Here is a 22,552-nt window from a genome sequence, read left to right as displayed (position 1 = left end):
CACATCTAATAACATATAATAACACATCTAATAACATATAAAAACACATATAATAACACATCTAAAATAACACATATATATAGATATAAAAAGATATTATCTTTCTGTAAGATTATAATTCTGTCTACCAGAGTCTGCCCTCTGGCCTCCAAAGATTCATATCTTTCCCACAAGCAAAATATGTTTACCACATGCCAACATCTCCAAAGATCTTATCCCTTTACAGCAACAACTCTACGTTCCGAATTGCATCTAAATTTACAGCCCCCAAATCCCAAATTTCACCATCTAACTTAAATATAGGTGAGACTATGGATATGTTTGCTCCATTTGGAGGCAAAATTTCTCTTCCTCTGTGAGTTGTAAAATACAAGAAAAAAGCTACCTACTTCTAAAATATGGCCATGGAACAAGTATAGGATTCAATTATAAACTTACCTTTTCAAAAATAAGAAAATGGAAGCAAAAAGGAGTCAACTGTCCCAAGCAATTTTGAAATCCTGCTAGGGAAACTCCATCTACTTTTAAGGCCAGAGGATAACACTTGGCGTCTTAGGGCTGCAAGCTGTGGGCTAAATGCCCCATCCTTAAAGTTATTCTACCTTTTTCTTTAGAGGTAGCATGTGTTTGCAACTGAGTAGCTTTATCAGCATGTCTTTTTTTTTGAGATTTTATATTTTTGACAGAGAGAGAGAGAGAATACAAGCAGGGAAAGTGGCAGGCAGAGGGAGAGGGAGAAGCAGGTCCCCGCTGAGCAGGAAGCCTGGCAAGGGAGGGGCACAATCTCAGGACAATCTCATGACTGGAGCTGAAATCAGACACTTAACCAACTGAGATACCCAGGCACCCCAATCAACATGTTCTTGACTGTAGAATTTTGAATGTCTGACAACCTTATTTCATTGTGTCCTATCTGCATTTAAAAAAAAAAAAAAAGATTTTATTTATTTGACAGAGATCACAAGTAGGCAGAGAGGCAGGCAGAGAGAGGAGGGAAGCAGGCTTCCCACTGAGCAGAGTGCCAGATGTGGGGCTCAATCCCAGGACCCTGAAATCATGACCTGAGCTGAAGGCAGAGGCTTAACCCACTGAACCACCCAAGCACCCCCTATCTGCATTTTTAAGTTAAAACTGGAAGCGTTTTTGGTTATATAACATTCTGAAGAACCTCATAACTTTTTTTATGTTGTCAAGGAAATTCACTCCATTAGACATTATGTTCCTAGATAATCCCATTTATATTTTGGTTTCTCCTGAGATAGCTGAGGAGATCTCTGAGTCAAATGCTTAATCTTTTCAAAGAGCTTTTTCAGTGACTGAATATTCTGATCTTTTATCTTTCTAAGTTATGAGAAAGGATTTCCCCGCCACATTAATGAACTTTTACATAGAATATGTTCTTCAGACAGTGAATATCTTAATTTCAGACACTTACAGTCTAGGTAAAATGAGAATTTCCAACTCATCAAGCCTTCTTTCTCTTTGTTTAACATTTCTTTCTCAGTTTATCTCTTTCCACTGGAACCTTACCATGACCTTAACTAAGAAACTAGGCTTACCATCAGCACTATATTTGGAAGTCTTTTCAAATAAATGTCTAGTTTCATCATTTATAAGTTCTTTCCACATAACTACAAGAGACAATTTTGTTAAGTATTCTGCCACTACATAACAAGGATCTCCTTTCCTCCAATTTCCAATTGTGTGTTCCTCTATTCCATCTAATTTCTCATGAACAGCACCTTTAATACCCATATTTCTACTATCAGTTGATTTATGATGATTTAAGTGTTTTCTAAGACAATATGTGTTTCCTCTACCATATTCCTCACTTCCTTCTCTATCCTCTCTAGAAAATCGTTCTTGATATTTCTACCTTTGTAAACTCTAGGACTTTCCTTTCATGCTCTTTGAAATTTGACCAGCAACTGCTCATTGCCCAATTCCAAAGCCATGTGAATATTTTTTATATATCGGTTAATAGTATCCTAGTTCTGGTAACAAAATATCAGTTTTCTACAGCTATTATAACAAATTACCAAAAACTCACTTGCAAAAAAACAACAAATTGTATTATCTTATAGTTCTAGACTAGATCAGTAATCTGAAATGACTTCTAATGAGCAAAAATCAGGGAATTGGTGGGGCCTTTTTCCTTCTGGAGACTCTAAGAAAGAATCTCTTGCTTGCTTCTTATACTAGTAGAGGTTATCTGTGTTCCTTGGTCCATTGCCCCCCTTTCATTTTCAAAGCCAGAAATGGTTGGCAAAGTCTTCCCACTACATTACTCTGACTTACTTACTCTGCCTCCTGATTCCATTTGTAAGGGCTTTTCTGATTATATTGGGACCATCCAAGTAGTCCAGAATAATTTCACTCGTTTTAGTGTCACTTGATTAGCAACCTTAATTTCATCTGCAATCAATTTGCTTTTACTGAATAACATAATATATTCACATGTTCTGGGGGCTATGTTGTAGACATCTTCCTGAAATGATATTAAGCCAGACGTGAAGGAAGTTCGCTTATCTGTAAGGCAAAGTTCTCCAAACCAGATTTACTGCAAATTCCAAGATTGACATTGTGATCATGTTTCTTACCTTGATTATATTTTCCTTCTCTTTCTTCTTTTATCTTCAGAGTCAAGCACAGTGAGTGGTGAACAATAAACATTTAATGTTTCCTGGATGAAATAATTAAGGACCAATGAGGAAGGGAAGCTGCATTATTTGACTCCATGCCAAACTTTTGCTTATATATATTGTCCTAGAGAACATGCAAAATATGCTTGCTGGACCATGGCTGCTGTTTTAAACCAAAGGATTTTTTTAGGTCTCACTTGCTTTGTTTATTCAGATAGGTTTATTATTTTTTAATTTAATAAGTATAAATATTAAACATTAAATAAATGTAGTCTATATATTTAGGTCTTTAGGAAAGTAACCTTAAAAGTTGTTACTAAAATCCTGTAAAATTCATAGTTAGGCAATGAAATTACAAAATTTAAACCTTAAAATGAACTTAGATATTATTTACTTTGATAAAGCAAGTTCATAGATTGGGGACATGAGGTCCAGAAAAGCCAGATAAGTTGCCTCTGTGAAATTCTTGGTAGTAAAGAGAAAGAATTGAAACCCTTATCTTATCACCACCTTTTATACTTTTTCCTTCATTTTTACCTACTATTTATAACTAATAAAAACCAAAAATTTTGAACTAAATTAAGGTAGAAATAAATTCCTTATAATCTAAATTTAGCTAGGCATTTTTGTAGCTAAGAATACTCTCTCGTTAAATTTAGTTTGTGTTTCTTCTCTTTCATTTAAGAATTTACTGATACAATTATTCAATTTCTTAAATCTCTTGGCATATAAGAAATTATTTTTTAAAAGTATAATTACTATGTCAAATCTGCTATAAGCCAAATAGCTTGAGTAAAAGCTTAAAAATTCCATATATTAAATCAACGAATATTATTGAAGCTAATCATTTGCTCTTGTAAATACCTGTTCTAATCCACTTAAATGTTTTAGTATCAAAGTAATAAATATATATCCTAATTTCTTTTAATATAATACTTCTTTTACTTCTCAGCAGAAATTATTCAGCAAAAATTTCCCTTCAGATTAATTTATATTAGTAAAAGAGAAAATAAATTTCTTCAGGGTATTTTATTGTATTGTTTTTCAATCCTTTTTCTCATATTTCTCAATTTATAACTAACTATGAAATAAGCAAGTAAGGTCTCATAATAAAGCCTCAGTATGCAAATGATAAAAGATATATAGACTTCTATTTTATAAGTTTTCAAAATAATATCAAGAAACCAATTTGGGCAGAAGAGTATTTCTGGTGCATTTATAACAGTGAACTAAATTGGAAATAAAATATAGTTCATTATTATAATACAAATAAAAAAGAATAATACTTATAAATTAATTTGCTCTCCTTTGTCTAAAATGTTAAATATAATTTGAAGCCGAATAAAAAACAGATTAAGGTCACATGTTGATAACATTAAATCAATACTATCTTAGATGTATTTTTTAAGCATGAAAACTTAATTCAGATCATCATTCACACACAAAAAAGTGATAAATCTTTGTAGAATTGTACTTGAAATTTTAAAATATAAAATAATACATTCAATATTTGTAATACAAAGAAGGAGAAAGCATATTGTCTGTAATTCATACCATCTGTTGACCCCACAATTGGGATTATTTCCATCTTTGTCAGATTTAAACAACAATCATATATGTTGTTAAGAAGTGACTGAAATACCTTCTCAGTCTTTATAAATGATTTAGCTGTTTATGTTTCCTTCTTCATTACATTGTCTTATAAGGCAATTTACAAACTTGGTAAGAAACTGTGCATCATAGTGTGAAATTACTTTAGAAACTTCCTAGTGGGGTGCCTGGGTGGCTCAGTGGTTTAAAGCCTCTGCCTTCGGCTCAGGTCATGATCTCAGGGTCCTGGGATCGGGCCCCACATCGGGCTCTCTGCTCAGCGGGGAGCCTGCCTCCCTCTCTCTCTCTGCCAGCCTTTCTGCCTACTTGTGATCTCTGTCTGTCAAATAAATAAATAAAATCTTAAAAAAAAAAAAAAAAAAAAGAAACTTTTCCTAGAATCCTATCAAAATGATAAATTCCGCTGGGCAATTCATGAATTCAGAGATCCCTTTTATGGAGTCTCATTATTATTAGTTGCATGTCATTGCCACTATAATATATTAAACAATTTTAGAAAAAGAATTTTGACAATTTAGGGGTTATGATTTTTTCCTATAATAAAAGAACACTTAATTTTAAATAAGATACATTTGGATGGTTTTTTATTTGATGTGTTTTACTTTAGATTAAATTTCTTATATAGAGTGCAGAAACCTGAATCTTGACAAATATAATTCTGCTAGAGGGAAAAAAAATGTAACACTCTTAAATAAGTATGTGATTCTTACATTAAATATTTGAAACATAACCATCTATAGAAGATTTATATGATATCAGAGGTTTGTGTTATGTATGTATTAGTTTCTCTCTGGTGGTAAGAGCTTTCTAACTTAACACGTAAGTATTTAAATGTAAATTCCCTAATCTGTCAACTCAAGTGATTACTATTACTACTGTGACCTAGTTAATAATTATTATTTTCATTCAAGCTTGAATGAAAATAGAAATATTACCTTTTGGTTCTCTTTACTAATGTCAGTAATTTTTTGACCATCCTAGCCAATTTTTTTTCCTGGATTGTAATTTCATAATTTTATAGTGTGTAGCATGTTTACCAGAAAAAAAGCATGTCACAATGAGAAGGTTAGAGACTTTGAAATCCAACAGATCACTTTGTTCCACATTCATCTTCTGTCATTGATTTTTTTAGGTATTATTAGTTCAGAAAAATGGTTTTATTTCTCTACACCTTGGTTGCCATGTCTGTTATATATGTTACTCTGTTGAATTTCTTAAAGAGCACAGTAACTGACATAAAATAGGTATTTAATGTATGGTATCATCATCATCATCATAATCAGCATATAGTACCAGGCTGTGGAGAACATTTATATTGGTGAAAATTTATTGATACTAGTGTATTTACATAAAGTCTTAAATTCATTGTACTAATATCATAAAGGGTCTGACTTTTTTTTTAATATTTTTTTTATTTATTTATTTTCAGCATAACTGTATTCATTGTTTTTGCACCACACCCAGTGCTCCATGCAGTACGTGCCCTCCCTATTACCCACCACCTGGTTCCTCAACCTCCCACCCCCGCCCCTTCAAAACCCTCTGGTTGTTTTTCAGAGTCCATAGTCTCTCATGGTTCATCTCCCCTTCCAATTTCCCTCAACTTCCTTCTCCTCTCCATCTCCCCATGTCCTCCATGTTCTTTGTTATGCTCCACAAATAAGTGAGACCATATGATATTTGAGTCTCTCTGCTTGACTTATTTCGCTCAGCATAATCTCTTCCAGTCCCGTCCATGTTGCTACAAAAGTTGGGTATTCATCCTTTCTGATGGAGGCATAATACTCCATAGTGTATATATACCACATCTTCCTTATCCATTCATCCGTTGAAGGGCATCTTGGTTCTTTCCACAGTTTGGCGCCCGTGGCCATTGCTGCAATAAACACTGGGGTACAGATGGCTCTTCTTTTCACTACATCTGTATCTTTGGGGTAAATACCCAGCAGTGCAATTGCAGGGTCATAGGGAAGCTCTATTTTTAATTTCTTCAGGAATCTCCACACTGTTCTCCAAAGTGGCTGCACCAACTTGCATTCCCACCAACAGTGTAAGAGGGTTCCCCTTTCTCCACATCCTCTCCAACACACGTTGTTTCCTGTCTTGCTAATTTTGGCCATTCTAACTGGTGTCAGGTGGTATCTCAATGTGGTTTTAATTTGAATCTCCCTGATGGCTAGTGATGATGAACATTTTTTTCATGTGTCTGATAGCCATTTGTATGTCTTCATTGGAGAAGTGTCTGTTCAGGTCTTCTGCCCATTTTTTGATATGATTATCTGTTTTTGTGTGTGTTGAGTTTGAGGAGTTCTTTATAGATCCTGGATATCAATCTTTTGTCTGTACTGTCATTTGCAAATATCTTCTCCCATTACGTGGGTTGCCTTTTTGTTTTTTTGACTGTTTCCTTTGCTGTGCAGAAGCTTTTGATCTTGATGAAGTCCCAAAAGTTCATTTTCGCTTTTGTTTCCTTTGCCTTTGGAGACATATCTTGAAAAAAGTTGCTGTGGCTGATACCAAGACAGCGTGGTACTGGCATAAAAACAGACACATAGACCAGTGGAACAGAGTGGAGAGTCCAGATATCGACCCTCAACTCTAGGGTCAAATAATCTTTGACAAAACAGGAAAAAATATTCAATGGAAAAAAAATAGTCTCTTCAATAAATGGTGCTGGGAAAACTGGACAGTGATATGTAGAAGAATGAAACTCAATCATTCTCTTACACCGTACACAAAGATAAACTCGAAATAAATAAAAGACCTCAATGTGAGACAGGAATCCATCAGAATACTAGAGGAGAACATAGGCAGTAACCTCTTCGATATCAGCCACAGCAACTTCTTTCAAGATATGTCTGACTTTGTTTTTGATGTTTGACTGTTGACAGATTTCAATTCCCACCTCAAAACTAGGGCAGTTTTGCTCTTGTCCTACATGTGGGAATATTGATTAAAAAAAAAAATAAAAAAAAAAAACAGAAAAAACCAGATGTTCCCTCTGTGGTGCTGGCAGGATGTTCAAACCACATAAATCCTAGTCATGTGAGGGAACCCTCATTGCAACCTCAGTCCCTAATCAGAAGACCCCAAACCAGCTGCCACTCTGCTACCTCAAGTCATTTATGGACCTGCTTAGGAGCCTTTTCTGCTCTTCCAAAGCACAATCTCTTCTTCCTAATTGTGTATGATCATCAGAGGGTAACAGAGAGAGTCAATTATCATAGTGTTTCACTTACTTGTGGAGGATAGGAAATAACATGGAAGACATTGGGAGATGGAGAGGAGAAGTGAGTTGGAGAAATTAAAGGGGGAGACAAACCATGAGACTGTGGGCTCTGAGAAAGAAACTGACGGTTTTGGAGGAAGGTGGTAGGGAGTTGGGTAAGCCTGGTGGTGTGTATTAAGAAGGGCACGTATTGTATGGAGCACTGGGTGTGGTGCATAAACAATGAATTTTGGAACACTGAAAAAATAAAATAAAAGTAATTATATATATATAAAATATTAAATACATAAATATTTAATATTATATAAAATAAATATATTTTATATACTTATATATTTATATACTTATATATTATAATATATATTATAATCATAATTAAATATAATCATATATTTATATTATATACATCTTTTTTTGTTTTTTATTTGTTTGTTTGTTTGTTTTTGCTTTTTTGCTTCTTTTCTACAGAGTGACAATGCTGTGAGAATATGCTGCAATAAAAAAAGTCTTCAGACTTCAGTGAACATGGCAGAATCTCAAGGGCCCAGAGGCTATTAGGATGTAGAGAACTGACAAAGCAGATAGTTTAGATTCTTTTAAAAGTTTTATATGCAAGAGGGTTCGAATTTTGTTCCAACAGAGTTCAAAGAACAGCCAGCTTTGAGAAGTCACTGGGCATTCCACGGTTCTTTGGAATGTCAAGGAATTCCTTCCAGGGGCCACAATAACACAAATAAATTTACCAGCAGGTGTTTCACATTCCCTGTGTGCCTATTTTGTAAGTATTATCACTTCCTTACAAAAAATTTCCTGGGGTGCCTCGGTGGCTCAGTGGGTTAAACCACTGCCTTCGCTCAGGTCAAGATCTCAGTGTCCTGGGCTTGAGCCCTGCATCAGGCTCTCTGCTCAGCAGCGAGCCTACTTCCCCCTCTCTCTCTGCCTGCCTCTCTGCCTACTTGTGATCTCTCTGTCAAATAAATAAATAAAATCTTTAAAAAAAAATAAAAAAAAATTCCCAAGACCAGTTGTCTTGAGAGGAAAAACAAAAGTTAACCCTTAAAAAAAGATGGCTCCACAAGATAAGCTGGCACCAACAGAAATTGAACAGCTATCATATTCACCTATGAGTCGATGTTCTCTGAAGAATCATAGAAATGAGAAATCTTATCAGCAGCTGAATTTTGAGAGTCCTCCCTTTGTCTAAAAAAATAGACTTTATAATAGATTGGTGCTTTCTAAACATTTTATCTGTTCTACATCTTCTCACCCTCTTGTAGTTAGGTAGTTAGGATGATGTGATATGATGATATCTAGCTAAAGAGGTTATAAGAGAAAGTAATGAATGTCAGCATTATCCTTAAGCTTTTTCTTCCCCTGTTGAGAAACTGAACAAGACTCATATTCCAAATGGTGCAGCTGTAATAAAGTGAAGTGTCCATCAAGGGTAACTATAAGTGATTTCTAGAGCAGAGCCTCTTCTGATTATCTCCACCTTACCAAGCTGTGTAGCTATAACAAGGATGAAAAAGAAACATTTGCTTTGTTAAATAATTGAGACAGTAACTTTTTTTTTTTTTTTTTTGTCTTTTGCATATGCTACCATATCTTGACTATCACTGGTGGCCAGTGATAATTCATGGGTGGTATTGAGTGGTTTAAAAAATTAAGTACTTGGAATGAGATTAGAAAATCACTTACAAAAATCTTCAAATGGGTTAAAAATGTGAAATAAATTCACTGCTAAAAAATTAAAATGAAGAAGAGGAAAAGATATCTATTATTGTTCATTAAAATTTTAACTTGCAAAAGAATTGTGTCATCTCCATATTTGAGGTCTTCACTGCTTGTGAAGTTTTAATCTCAAGGGAAAAAATGGTTTCACAAAGGAATACAAAAGATATTCCTTTGAACTGATGTTGAAACCGGTGATTGGCCTGTTTGGACATATTCTACTGGGTGAGAAATTTATGAGTCTTGATGAGAGACGAAAACCAGCTCCCATTGTGCAAGCCGAAAACAGTTATTATTTAGTATTTCCCACTACATTTTTATGGGCCATGAACAATCATCTATTCTCAACCAATTGGATATAACTGTCCTGGATTTTGATTTTGATTTTGGCAACAGTATTTACTAGAAAAAAATGGAAAAACTTTTGTGGTGGCAGAAATATTGAAAAAAATCTAATTATAGCACATAATTTCATAACTGCCTTAGTGTTATTTAGTGTGCACTTAAGCTCTGTTTGTGATATATGCCAATTCATCTGGTAATTATTAGTCCTGTCAAAGCAGTCATCAATGGAGCATGTTTGTGGGATAATGTTGGCTGTCATCATGAATGCTTAGCCTACAGAACCTACTTCTCTATTTCTAGTCCTTCATGAACTACTTACAGATAATTCAATAAGTTCCTGCTTTGGTTTAAACCATCTGTTGTCCATATCTAGTATTTCAAATGAGAATTCCTGACTAATGCAGTAGTTATTCATTATGACTTCTGGACTGCTCTCAAAATTAATGAATCTAAAAGAAATTTTGATCAACCAGGTTCAAATGGAAAGGAAAAAAAAAAAGTCAAGAACATAACGAGATCAAGGAGTATAGTTAATGGAAGTAGGAATACAAAAGAACTGAAAGAATTGGGGATTAAAATCAGAGATGTTGATCTTTAAATTAATATTTATGATATGAAATACCCCCAGATTATGAGAAATGGATGTCAGAATATGACATACCTAAAATGTAATGTAAATTAAAGACATTTGAATTTAGAATCTTTGATTTGTCCTTCCTATGGACACTGGAATTGCCATTATATGTGCAGTTATAGGAAAATTCATCTTTACTGAATAGGAGGTTATAACTTAGAGCTCTATCAGTAAAAATTTACGACAAAGAAGAGCAGAAGTTATTTAACAATATGCTTTAAGATTTAGAGGTGAAGGAACAGGCCAAAAGGTAGAATAATTCTCATGTAAAAAGTGGAAAAAATGGGAACAATGTTTAGAATGTGCCAGTGCCCTATGGCATGTGGTTAAAAATGCACCCTTCAGGAGCCCCTGAGTGGTTCAGTCAGCTAAGCAGCTGCCTTTGTCTCAGGTCATGATCCCGGAGTCCTGGAATCAAGCCCTGCATGGGGCTCCCTGCTCAACGGAAAGCCTGCATCTCCCTCTCCCTCTGCCTGCTGCTCTGCCTACTTGTGCTATCTATCCAACTGTCAAATAAATAGATAAAATCTTAAAAAAAAAAAAAGGCACCCTTCATAGCGGGGCTATTAAAGGAGAGGTGTCCTTAATGTAACATGCAATTTCAACTAAGATGGGGAGATAGTAAGCTCTGAAAAGAGGTTAAAGTGAAGGGAACTAGCAAAAAAAAAAAAAAAAAAAAGAATTCCAACGCAAAATATTAGAAAAAGTTAGGACAAAATTTATGATTCATTAAATCACTCAATATGTCATTAATATTGTTTTTCCCAGGTAGCAAGCACCATGAGAAGTACTGGAAATATAAGAGGGGTAAATCATTATCTTTACCTTCAAGGGATCTTATAATCTAGAGAAAGAGATAAATATATAAAGAACCAATTAACATACTGCATGACAAATGCCTCAACCATATATAATGGGAGATACAGGAGAACATAAGCTAACTGAATTGAACTTTAAGTAAAGGAAGATAGGAAGTGTTAGAAGGGAGGTTAGAGAAATTTATCAAGAAAGAAATGGCCTGAATTTGACCCGGGAATTCAAAATAGGGAATTTTTCAGAAGACTGGGGAATGAGAACAATGTCAGTTAAAATGTATTGCAGATAGAAGAGCTAGCCCTCTGGCAAGCAGCGTGTCATTTTAGTATGTCAAGAATAGCTGAGCATGGGTAAAGAGTATGTGGTTTGCTCTCAGATACAGGCTGGGAAGTGAGAGTAGTTAAGAGATAATACTAGAGAGATATATGGGAGACAGGTTTTGAAGGGACATGAGAGATTTACATTTCTTTTGAATACTGTATAAAGGAAGTGACCACATCTGTATTTTGAGCAATGTTTGTGGGGCTGGGAAGAAAGTAATTGTTAGAAAATAGGACTTTCTGCAGAACCCCTTGCTCTCTGCCCATCCTTACAGTCTTCTGTGATTTATGGTCCAGACTGGTATTCCGGGTGTTGAATGTGATGCCTCCAGAACAGAAAGAGGTCTACCAGTTACTCTTCTTCACATTTTGTGGTTGATGTTTCCAGATTCAGAAATTTGTTTTTTATTTTATTTTGATAGCTAATATTTGTCCTGCTCCTGAAGATCGAACCCCTAAATATTTCACAGATATGTCAGTTTCCTGAATCATTGTTGGGTTTGTCTTCTATTTCCTGGAGCACATGTGTTTTCCCAAGGCATCCAGTGTCCTAACCAGCTCTTACTTATCTTGCTCAATCAGTACATCAGCGCAGTCTCGGCTATCCAGGTGATCTAGGCTTCTTTAAACTACATTTTGATGGAGGGAAAGAGAATTAACATAGTCCTCAGGAAAAACTGTCAATATTGCTGTCCTTCCTCTGTGAATGCATTGTTTCTGATTCTCTTTTCTAATAGAAATGGAAAAAAATGCATTTGCCAAATTGATGGCCATGAAATATGTGCTTATTAATCTGCTCTTGCATTGATACCAGTTCATACTGGAATCATTATTTGCATGGTTCTGCCATAATCTATAGTCATTCTACAAATACATCTTATGTCTGGAGATGCCATTCTGGCAGATTAAATGCAGATATGATAGAAACTACCACTCCTTTATTATTTAAACCTTTATTATTATTATTATTATTATTATTATTATTATTATTATTACTATTTAAGTCTAATCTCCCCTAGAAAATAGTACTATTTCTGTTTTATTATCTTGGTTCTGTGAGAGTGTGTGTATGCATGTGTGTGTGTGTGTGTGTGTGTGTGTGTGTGTTGTAGTTAAGACAGACAGAGAGACAGAGAAACAAGGAGGAAGAGATAACATGAGCATGTGCTTTTTACAGATGTCTGTGGTCTTCCACACTATAATAAGTATATCCCACATTAGATCAGGGGCCTAATGTGACTATAACTCTAATATTCAAGTATATCAATTCCAAATACATGTCATAGATGGTGAAATGACCACTGTGCATGTCCATGGATTTAGTAAGCCTACTGGTGAACTGAAATTTAGCCAGGATGTTGGCCAATTCACAGTAGACTTACTCAATTCAGGACTCTGGTTGTCAGTTTCTGTGTCTGCATTAGAAGAAACAGCAATTAGCAATTGGAGCATAGATTTTCAATTTTTGGAGGACAAAATCCTTATTGCCCACCCTGGCTTCTTATAAGCAGTGTGCAAGCTGCTCCAGGAATGTATGCAAGGTTGCCTACTATGGATCTGGGTTTAAGGGGAATGGGTAGCTGTTGTGGAACTAAGAACTGAATTGACTAAAATTAGTCAAAAGTTACCATCCAAGTTTTCCCCTGGAAGTTGCAAGCCTTTGATAAACTTCAGAGATCCAAAATAGTTACATCAGACAGATTCTGCTAGTGCAATTATTGCCTAGTTGGAGAGACAAATACTTGGTGTGTCCTACTCCACCATTTTTCTAAAAACCTGTTGCCTGCACTATTCTTTTGCCTCTAAGATACCATGCCCTATTAACCAGCTCCACAACTTACTCTTGATCAATCCTTCTTGGCTATAAATTTGGTTATAGTAATTATGATCTCTTGAATTCTGATGGTTCAGCATTACCACTTGACTCCTATTAATATAGATCCTCTCTAACCCCATCAGTATTCATGACCTTTCCTACCATGAACTAGGACTTATAGAGAGAACTTCTTAACAATAGTATCGTCCACCTCACCAGCACAATTCTGGTGTATTTTATGAATGGTGTTTTCTTTTTGGTGCTCCTATGGAACCAGTTTTATTGTACTACAGCTCACTACCAATGAGCTGTAACTCAGAGTAGCATTAATTGTTTGGTGAGAAGGATATGGTCCCAAAGAAAACAGTTAATCGAATATCGGAACTATTTTTTTTAAATTCATAACAGAGATTGTAGGTTAAAATAGGAAGCACTTTTATGTTTAGAACACAACAAAATTAGAGAGAAAAAATGATCTGAAAATAAAAAACTTGGCCTTGCATATCCAGATCAAAGCTTGAGGACACTGAAGCACAAATTTTATATCATACAACATAGAGTAACATAAAGAATGTAATGGTATAATCAGTTTTTCCCACCCTACAATGAGAGCAAGAACCTATTCTGAGATTTAATATAATTGAGAAAGGAGAAAAAATGTAAGTTCCTGCCCTCTTTTTAGAAAACAGAACAAAGAGAATTAATACAAACCTCTAGATAATTCTGAAATCGTGCAAAGATTTATTCCCCATTATTGATTTGAGTTTCTCGCAGGAAGCAATTTCAGATTGCCCATCTCAGATGGATTACCACAATATTATAGGTAGAGAGGGGAAATCATATACCCAACCTCATTTCATATTTCCAAATATTTCCTCAGTTCCCATAGGGTAGGGAGAAGACATGGTATAACCAAACATGCCCAAATGGAACATAAAAAATTGCTCAGAATTGAGAACTGGATGTTTACCAGGGAGCTGTAGCAGCGAAAGGCAAGGAACCCCTATATCTGAGAATGTAAAATAAAAGGGCAAAGTGGGAACTAATCAATGATAAGAATATGATTCAAAGATTTGCAGTGACATTATAAGTTAGAGTGAAGGCTCAGTCTGCAAAAATGAGATGTTAACTGTCCAGATTCATCTTTATGTGTTGCCTATGCCAAAAGAAGAGATTTGGTAATTATTAGCACAATATGTCCATGTAGTGGACACCCTATTTGGTAGAATCCACAGTTCATATGAATGCTAAGAGAATGCAAGGACAGTACTGAATAGGAGAAATCTGACTTTTAGCCTTCAGTCATTTCCTAAATCTAAGCCTGTAGTTGAAATAATTGATTACCTTGAATTGGTAAGATCATATTTTTGTAATATCAGCAATGGGGCTGATCAGCTGAATACATTTTTATAAAGTTTCATATTTGCCCTGTTATAGTTTATAAAATATTGAATCTGTTCTATATGTTGAACAGAGAAGTATCTATGTAGTGGAAGCAGTCTGTTGATATTAAAGTTGGCCTACACTATTGACATAGCAAATTAACTCTTCAGAAGCACATTGACTATAATACCTCAAATGCTCATTTGATACATTTTTTATTAAAGCATATCTAAGCTACATCAGTGTTACAGAACTAGCCAGCTGGCTGGAATGGAGTAGCTGTGGCAAAACAAAATTCCTGGTAATAACTAGAAAAACAATAAGGAAGAAAGAGGGAAGGATGAGTGTTGGCAGCAAAGGAGAGAGAAGAGAAAGAACAGAACAGAGACAAAAGAAGAAGAAAAATCTTGTTTTGAAGACACCTCATAACTATTGAGGAAACCAGGACTCGAAGAGCCAAGAGCCTGGAGAGAAGGAAACACAGATATGTAAACCAATATTCTATGAGTGGCTTCTTTCCTCAGGGATTAGGCTTCATTCTGGGTAAGATAAAAGTAAAAAAACTGAGAAGGTTACATTTTAAAGATAGATAAGCCAAGATGACTTAAATTTCATTGTGGTAGAATAAAAAATTGAATTTTTGAGATTTTCAGGTAATAGGACTTCAGGGGATAAGATCCAGAGAGAAGAGAGGAGCCCTTCCTGAGTAGGATTTTCCCCTCAAATCATTAGCTGAGGGGCGCCTGGGTGGCTCAGCGGGTTAAAGCCTCTGCCTTCAGCTCAGGTCATGATCCCAGGGTCCTGGGATCGAGCCCCGCATCGGGCTCTCTGCTTGGCTGGGAGCCTGCTTCCTCCTCTCTCTCTCTCTGCCTGCCTCTCTGCCTACTTGTAATCTCTATCTGTCAAATAAATAAATCTTTAAAAAAAAAAAAAAAAAAAATTAGCTGATTTCTTAAGATGCTCAAGGCCAGAGGTTAAGAAGCTAAACACAAAGTCAGAACAAAATTTTCTGCAGTCTCACTGCTAAGAAAATAAAAATTAGAGATCAGAAGGAAGGATTTACTAAATGTGCTGAATTCTCACTTGGGACATGTGAAGACTTAAAATTAGGACTGTAAGAAATGTGAAGGATCTAAGATTTTACCTCACAAGTTAGCCTGCTCCAGTTTCACAGACACTGACAGGACACATTAGATTCCTGAGTCAGAAGCAAAAGACTATTATTCACACAGCACAGCAGGCAGCATGTTTGCATTGGTTCTCATTGCTTCTCAAGGCCCATGGTGGGGAGCATAAAATCAGGTCCTGAGGATGATACACATGATTATAGCAATGATTCATTTTTTAAACCCTTAAAAACCCTAAATTAATTGGTTAGAACTTTTATCTTTGTGATCACATCTGTTAGGCATGATCATCAATAACTTGTAGGAACGTTAATTGGAAAGAAATGTAACAACATATTACAAGAGACTTGTTGTTTTATAATATATTTTGACATATTTATTCTACTTTTAGAAAATTATTCCAAGTACAAAACCAATTAATTTATTATTTAGGATTCTTTCAATTGTGATAACAATAATTATCTCAACTTTGTTTAAGAAGAAAAGGACAAAACATTATGTTGGAAAGGACTGACAAAGATTCTTTTTTTTATCAAACTCTAGCCAGGCTCCCTTGAGCACTCTTCGTGTCTAGACTTACCTTTGGTCTACAAAGACTTGAACAAACTCTAACACAGTTTCTAATAGCTTAAGGTCTCATACCTAGGATGACCTATAATCACCCTTAAAATGCCTGCCTAAGAAAATTCAACCATACCAAAGGAATTTACTATTGCTTCTAGCCAACATCTGAAGATAAGGCCCCTATTTCTCATTCTTTGTAGGATAGTAGGAGCCTAACTTTAAAAAGCACCAGTTAGGGGGTGCCTGGGTGGCTCAGTGGGTTAAAGCCTCTGCCTTCGGCTCAGGTCATGATCCCAGGGTCCTGGGATTGAGCCCCGCATCAGGCTCTCTGCTCAGCAGGGAGCCTGCTTCCTCCTCTCTCTCTCTCTCTCTCTCTGTGCCTGCCTCTCTGCCTGCTTGTGTTCTCTGTCAAATAAATAAAACCTTAAAAAACAAACAAACAAACAAACAAAAAAACACCAGTTAGCAAACCCAAGTTTTATATGGATCAGCCCCCCCTCCTTGATTTTTGTAATTTTCACTTCCCTGACTCTGTTGAGCCACCACTTACCCTCTACCTTAATCATCCATCTCCCTCTTTTGAAATGCCCAATCACTTTCATACAAAGAGAAATTGAGTTCAGTTCTTGGTGGGTTCCTCTCCCTATTGCAGTAGTCAATACTGATTAAAATCTGACCTAACCACTTTAGTGCCTGGCTTTGTTTATTTATGACAGGAGATAACAGTTGAACTCTAGTGATCAGAATGATATCAGGTCTCTGAAAATTAATAGAACTAGGGATGAATGACTCATCACTGCAAAAGAGTAGGGAAATTAGAAAAGTGTAGTGATCATAGTGAGGTGGGCAAAAATACTCAATTAAAGGTCAACTACAAAACAATTTTTAGAGCAAATATGTGTAAATCACTTGAGTTCCTAGCAGTATTATAATGGTTAAAATATGTGCTATGCAACTTCTGTATATCTGTTAAAACTCATACTTTTTAAGAATACGTGGTGATATAATATTGAATTTGTAAAGACAAAAATACAAATCTAGGTCGAACCTATGGAAACAAATGAACAAATTGAGCTCTCTGGCTCCTAGAAGTTGCTGAGTCCAAATAATAAACTTAGCTGTCATTTCCAGCTGCCCACTACTGGACAGAATTGTTTGTTCGTTTGTTTAATATGGACTTGCTGATTGAGCTGCAGCTGATTATAACAAGAATCAATGATGGAAACATAAAATGAGTTGTTTGTATTCTCCACTAGTGGTAAAGACATAGTAGAAATTTGGCATGTTGAATACTTATTTTGAATTGTGACTGAGTCACTCAAAATTTGCACAACGGACAAACAAATAATAGTGGATTGATTGGAAACTGGGAAATATATTAAAAGAAGGCATTAACAGAATGTATTAGGAAGTAGAGGACACATGAAAGCAGAATCCATAGGATGTAACAGGGAGGTATTAAGGTAGTAGGCAAGCATAGTGGGTAGGAGAGAAAAGCAAAAGTCATTTATAGTGATATCAGTGATACTGTATCAATACTGAATAGTCAGTTTGTGAGTTCTGATAGTCTGTATTCTGAGATAATTTCCCTTTCCAGATGATATCAACAATGAGCCAGTATCCCATGAGTCTGCCTAATAATATCACTGTTTCTTTCAATCTGAAAGGATCCTCACATGTAAGCACACACACTACACAAACATGGGCTAGAAAAATGTGTTGCAGTTAGAAAGCCAAATTAAATTTTTTTGCTTATTCCTTTTCATTGAATAATTGTGATCCAAAGATGTTTGTTTGTTTTGGGTCAAATTATTGATTGCCTGTAAATACATTTCCCTAAATGATATATTTTTTTCTTTTCTTATTAACAGGCTCACAATACTGCTATGTGAGTGTTACTATGAGTAAATTATTGATTTTATAAGATCTAAATATGATGTTGGTTTCCCTAGGAAGATTAGCTCCTTAGAAATATTTAAACATCATTTCATATTTTAGGGTTAATTTAAAGAGTTACATTAACTACTACTTACAGATTAATGATATCAATTTCTAGTTTGACAATACAGATTTGGAAGTAATTCTTACTCTTAAACAAATAGCTAACTAATACCTAGCATGCTAAAGACTTGAGGTTTATTTATTATATATATATATTTATCATATATATGTTATATATATATATATAAAACATATATATATATCATGCCTATATATGATTTAATGAACATAAATGATAACATTCAGTGAAGACCCGAAAATCACATTGACCAGTGTCCCTGTATTGCAGGACTAAGAATACTGCTCTCTGCCTTCTGAATATGTAATGGAAATTAAAAATAGACTTATCTTTATTATTGAATTTTGCCCTATCAATTTTTCATGCTCCTTGTTAGCATTTGTCACCCTTTAGGCTATGCCAAACTGATACATTTGTGTGAGACTTCAAAAATCTTGGAAAGAAATGTGTCTTGGGGAGGTGGGGGCACCTGGTGGTATATCTGGTTGTGTATCTGACTCTTGGTTTCAGCTCAGGTTGTGATCCCAGGGTCCTGAGATCAAGTTCCCCCTATGTTGGCTCATGCTCATCATGGAGTCTGCTTAAGACTCTCTCTCCCTTCCTTCTGCTCCTCCCTCCAGCATGCATGGGCTCTCTCTCTGTCAAATAAATAAATCTTAGGTGAAAAAAAATATGTCACAGGAAAAATAGGGCATGTAAAACAACAACAACCACCCTACAAAAATAACCATAATTTTATCACCCATAAAACCACAGGTTGTTTTCTCTATAGTACATAATGGTCCCAACTAAATTGCTCTTTGAAAAAGCTTGACACTATGGAACTTACCATTGTTGATTATGTTTAACTGAAATGTTATGTATCCTACATGAACAAAAATCAAATCATATGTCTTTCTTTTTTTTTTTTTAAGATTTTATTTAGTTATTTGACAGAGAGAGATCACAAGTAGCAGAGAAGCAGGCAGAGAGAGAGAGAGGGAAGCAGGCTCCCTGCTGAGCAGAGAGCCCGACACCGGGCTCGATCCCAGGACCCTGGGATCATGACCTGATCTGAAGGCAGAGGCCTTAACTCACTGAGCCACCCAGGCGCCCCTCATATGTCTTTCTTGATTAAACATATTAAATTTAAGGAAAAATATAAGTTTTTTTTTCAAATGGCTTGCCATGCTCCCAACATATCTACTTTTCTAGCTTCTTTCCTGTTCCATAAAGCCCCTCGCTTTATTCCATATCCAAATAGTAGAATTTCCAGAAAAGTAGCATGCTTTATTGCTTTTTATACCTTTGCACATGATATTCCACTTTGCTCCTTCTGATATATCTAACCTATCTATGGATAGGAAATTAATTTCTTCTCAGTGTTTTAAATCGAACACTGTCTTCTCCAGGAAGCCTCTCATGCTATCAGTAGACAGAAGGTTTATTCCATGGCTTTACCCATGCCTTGGTTAGAAAACATACCACATAATTGGAAATGTTTGTTTCTATACCTCTTGTTTCAATGAAATTATAGAGCTCTCTGGTGAAGAACCTCGTTCAAATGTGATTTTTAAAAATTCTCCTTATTGCCTTAAATAGTACTTGACATTCAATATTTTTAAACAATGATTAAAAAACAAAAAGGGAGTAGAGGAAAAAGTTTGAATTGCTATTACATTTGACTTAAAGTGAGACAAAAGGTATAGTTAATATAAAAGTTAAACTACTTACAACTAAAAGTAAAACTTCTTGGAAGTTTATTGTTATCTTTTAATATACAGGACAAGAAAATAGAAGATAAATGTTTCAAGAAAAAGAAAGTTTATTATAAGTATTGGTTTAATTTATAAAATAATTCTTATGAAGTTATTATATATTTGTTACATTGTTCATAATATAAACTGGACTATACTAAGGTCTTGCTTGCTATAGCAGTGATCAAATGAGTTAAAACTGGTATTTTTGTAGGTATTTGGAGAAAAAATGTTAAATATATTTGATGAAATCTGTTGTCTGTGTTAGCATTCCCTATTTGACAGTGTTTGAGGCAGAGGTTTCCTTATCTGCCAGTGCACCAACATAATTCAGAGTTATAATTTCTTTAATTGCAGATTTCAGAGTCCTACCTTAAAATTGCTACCACAAAATTCAGAATCTCTGGGAAAAAAGTAAAAGATTAGGTAAAAGATTATGTGTGTTTAGATGTGTGATATGCAAATCTAGTCTTGAGTTTCATTTTATAATAACAACTCTAAAGGACAGTTTATGTCTTTTTAGCATATCAACCCTGTCATAGTAATTGGTGGTCTCAATCTTAACGTAGATGGTTTTTCTTACTCCCTGTCATCTAAACGCCTAACTACCTATATTCCAATTATCTTGTCTTTTTCCCACACTAGCTACTATTGTGTCACCATGTCCTGACTTTGTCCTAAAATTTAACTACAAATCCTCTTTTTCTCAACTTCAAGCATTCCAACTTTGACTATAAACTTACATTTTTCAAGTACTCTCCCTTTTGTGTCCCAACACCAATGATTCTGACTCTAGGAAGCCTTTCACTTGATGAGCTTATACTTCTTTTCATTATCTCTTATCCCACTCAGTTCTCATTTCCTTTCTCACAGAATTTTATTTATTTATTTACTTATATATTTTAAAGATTTTATTTATTCAAGGGGAGAAAGAGAGGGGCACAAGCAGGGGGAGTGGCAGGCAGAGAAGGAAACATCTTCCCTGCTGAACAGAGACTGGATCCTAGTACCCTGAGATCATGACCTGAACCAAAGGCAGACACTTAACCAACTGAGCCACCCAGGCATCCCCTTTCTTACAGAATTTAAGGTCTATAACCTCTGTTCTCCTTCAAATACTTCCTTCTTGAGACTATATGCAGTTAGTCTTTCTTCTTCCTCTTTGGTCACTCCCACTGTACTTCAACCTACTTTGTTGGTTTTTCCTACCTGCCAGTCTAGAAACATTGACACATCACAAGGCTCATCTCTTTGATCTTTTCTGTCTTCACTCATGGTCTGAGTTCATCAAGTCTGATAGCTTTAATTACCATTTTTATGTTAATGACTGGCAGATTTATTTCTCAAGCTCCGGTAAGCTATCTTGAACATCAGAGTCTTAATCAAACCCCATATTGGAATGATTCTACTTAAATATTTAGTAGGTTTCTCACATTTAACATATCAGAAACAAGCATGTGATGTTTCTTCTCAGCATCATCCTGTTTTCTTTCTCTTCTTGATTATTGGCAGTTGTATTTTACCTTTTTCTTAGCCCCTGAAGTAGATTTATCCTCAACTCTTCTATTTCCCTCATACACCCTTTCCGATCTGTTAACAAGTCTTGTTGACTTATATTTAGAATACCTAGAATTTTGCAACTTTTCATACCCTCTGTTCACACTCTTTTTTTACTTCCCCAATTCTGCCCCTAACTCTAGCTTATTTTAAGCCCAGCAACCATAATGTTTCTGTTAAAAATCCAGATATGATCATTCCATTTTTCTAAACCAAACCCATTTTCTTTCATCTCACTCAGAGTAAAAGCCAATATCCTTACTGTGTTTGATGAGGGAATAGAAGTCTAGCTGAGGACAAAGCAGAAGCTAGCACCCTACACCCCCCTTATGACATGTGTGACATCCTCAGGCACTCCTACCTGCCCTAAAGGAAAAACAAATAGTTAACTTGTAGACATCACCACCTTGCAAGACCTGAGACTCCTTCAGTTTACAAATGTCCTAGTGATTTACAAGGAAGAAGTTTTCTTATCAATAGCCTAACTTCCAGAGACCCATAACTCAGTTCCTGAAACCCTAACATTGCCTTCCCCTCCATAAAAGTGAGCGAGGCTGAGGCAGAGGGAAATGTAAATAAAACTGAATTTCTTTTAAACCTGCAGTCCATTGATAAGGATGTGTGATAGAAGGAATATAACATTACCCTAGGAAGTTCTCAACTATCTTAATGTTAATGCCTTACTAGAGGGAAAAACAACCTTAACTTGACAATGGCAAGGCCTCTGGTATCTTGTAGGTCCTCTTTAGAATATGAAAGTTCTATTGAAACCTCCCTTTGCCTTACCTCCCTTAACCCCATTGTATATAATCAGCCACCCCTCACAACCCCAGGGAAACAACTCTTTCTGCCCTTGGGTCTGGTCCCAATGCTTTAATAAACTACTATTTTGCGCCAAAGACATCTCAACAATTCTTTCTTGGTTGTCACCTCTGGACCTCACCCCACTGTACCTCACTTATATTCTAAAACTTCATCATGTTCACAATGCCATAGATTAGATAGAACTTCTCAAAATATT

Source organism: Meles meles, chromosome 4 (assembly GCF_922984935.1).
Source record: "Meles meles chromosome 4, mMelMel3.1 paternal haplotype, whole genome shotgun sequence".
Classification (NCBI taxonomy): Eukaryota; Metazoa; Chordata; class Mammalia; order Carnivora; family Mustelidae; genus Meles; species Meles meles.
The sequence above is the reverse complement of the archived record's forward strand: the minus strand, read 5'-3'. Positions refer to the sequence as shown.